The following is a 2,838-nucleotide window of genomic DNA, read 5'->3' as shown; positions in this document are numbered from 1 at the left end:
GTTGGATTTCACACTCTTTCTTTAGCTTGCCCGGGTCACATAATGACATCAACATTCTGATGTGGTCTTCATTGCTCGCTAGGTTGACTATGGGACTAGCTTCCCTGCAACTATACCAGCAATGTTCATGACTACCACATCAGCTACTATCTTTGTGATGATACCTATCCTTCGTGGGCGACCTTCGTGAACACCATCTTTGAGCCAAAGGGTAGAAAGAATCTCACTTTGCCCAAAGACAAGAAGAAGCTAGAAAATATGTGGAGAGGCATTTGGAGTGCTCCAAGCCTGTTTTGCAGTTGTTGGAGTACCTAAAAAAATATGAGATACAGAGCCGTTGTGGATGGCGATGACAGCTTGTGGTCATGCACAACATGATTGTGGAGGATGAGGGTATGGCATTTTGCATTGGTCTGGATTTTGAGCGGATGGGTGATCCTGTCAAACCTCCACCACCGGATCCACTGACATTTTAGGATTTCAATCAAATGCATCAACATATTCGGCATCAAGGAATTCATGAGTAGCTTCGGAATGATTTGATTGAGAATATGTAGACGCTTCAAGGGACAACTAGAACATATGTCGGACAAAGTTGAATTTAAATTGGAACAATTTTATTTAAAAACTTTCACTAGTAGAAAAGGGGGCAATGGTCCAGGACGGGTCAGCCCATTAGTCCAGGTTCAGTCCAGAACCGGGACCAATGGTGGTATTGTATCCGGTTTGTGAGCCCCGGGGGCCGGCCGGGCCACGTGGGCCATTGGTCCCGGTTCGTCTGGACCTTTTGGTCCCGGTTGGTGGGACGAACCGGGACCAATGGGCCTCGCTCCTGGCCCACCACCATTTGCCCCGGTTGGTGGGACGAACCGGGACCAAAGGCAGCCCATTAGTCCCGGTTGATGGCACGAAGCGGGACTAAAGGGTTGGTCCTTGTTACGGTCAGAGTTTAGTCCCACCTCGCCAACCGAAGGGCGCTCACACCCGTTTATAAGCCCCTCCCTCTCTGCCTTGTTGAGCTCCTCTCAAAGTGAAAATAGATGCCCTTATACAGGGAATTTGACCTAAATTCATATTGAATTTCTCTGAAGTTAGTAGAAATTTATTATGAATTTAGGTCTAATTTTCTCCATAAGCGCATCTATGCTCATTTTGTTAGTAAAGTTAATCACAACTATTTTTTCTTCTATTTATTTCTGAGTAGTTTTTTATATAGTTTTTTTCTTTTTCTGCTATATTTATTTTTTCTATTTATTTCTGAGTTGTAATAGGTCTTTAAAAATAAAAAAGAGGCGCACTGCTTGTTAATTAGCTTCAAGCCTTTCGGAATAGTGTAAACTGCACTGCACATAGCTCCGTGCAGTCTACCCTATTCCTCAAGGCTTAAATCTAAGCAACGTGCATGTTAGCATTGAGCCTCTTCTGCATCGTCTCTGGCACTCAGGGCTTATAAACCGCTGCGAGTGCCTCTCGCTTGGCGAGGTGGGACTAAAAAATAGCTGCAGAAAGAATCAACTAAAAAACTCTTTTACCGGTTCATGGCACGAACCGGTACTAAAAGGTGCTCGTGGGGCACCAGCCTTAAAACCTGTACCAAATAAAATACCTTTGTAACAGCCTTAGAACTGGTACCGAAGGAATCAACTAAAAAGCTTTTATAAACCTCTAGTATTATTGAAACTAAAATTATATAGAATTTTGTTACAAACTTTAATAGCAAAAAGGATTATCATAAAAGAAAATAAATAAGTAATTAGAATTCTGTTCAAAACATTAAAAGCAAAAAGAATTATCATAAAAGAAAATAAATAAGTAATTAAAATTCTGTTCAAAACATTAAAAACAAAAAGAATTATCATAAAAGAACATAAGTAAGTAATTAGAATTTTGTTACAAACTTTAATAGCAAAAACAAATATCATAAAAGAAAATAAATAAGTAATTAGAAAGATTATAATTATCTGAGCTAAAAGAAAAAATAAAAAAAGCAAAAATCAAAAGAAAATAAATAATTCAAAGCAATAAATAAAATAATTAAAATAAAAAAGTGTCACCTAAAGGGCTACCACGGCCTGCATATGACTAGAAACCCCACAATGAGCCAGGATTCAGGCCCACAACAGGCCCAATAGGCCCACAGGCACATATAGTGAGTTTAGGCCCATAAGCCTGCATTTCAGAGGAGCTCGAGAGGGCAGCGGGACTGGGGATTATAAACCACCCTTGAGCTCCCTCAGCTAGCGAGGTGGGACTAAACTTTCGTGCCGCGACGCGGGCACCATAGAGCCTTTAGTCCCGGTTGGTGGCACCAACAGGAACTAAAGGGGTGCATTGGTACCGGTTGGTGGCACCAATCGGTACCAATGCACCCCCTTTAGTCCCTGTTGGTGCCGCCAACCGGGACCAAAGGCCTATGCTTCCCGCCCTTTGGGCTGCTGAAAAGAGGCATTTGGTCCCGGTTGATGCCACAAACCGGGACTAAAGAGTGGCATTGGTCACGGTTAGTGCCACAAACCGGGACCAATGCCTTTGCTATATAAGTAGCACTTAGGAAAATTTCAGAAACCGCCCATCCCCACTTCAATCTCTTCTCCGGCCGGTTCTCTCCCCCGATGGCGGCGAATCCATCTCCCCGGTCCGTCCCGCGCCGCCCCGTCCCGCGCCGCCCCGACGCCGTCTCCGCGTCGCCCCGGCCCGCGCCGCCCCGACGCCGCCCCGCCCGCCCCGGCCCGCGCCGCCCCCACGCCGTCGCCGCCCCGCCCCGACGCCTTTGCCGCCCCGCCTGCCCCGCGCCGCACCTCACCGTCGCCGTCGCCGTCGCCGTTGCTGTGAGCAACT

Source organism: Triticum dicoccoides, chromosome 2B (assembly GCF_002162155.2).
Source record: "Triticum dicoccoides isolate Atlit2015 ecotype Zavitan chromosome 2B, WEW_v2.0, whole genome shotgun sequence".
Classification (NCBI taxonomy): Eukaryota; Viridiplantae; Streptophyta; class Magnoliopsida; order Poales; family Poaceae; genus Triticum; species Triticum dicoccoides.
The sequence above is the reverse complement of the archived record's forward strand: the minus strand, read 5'-3'. Positions refer to the sequence as shown.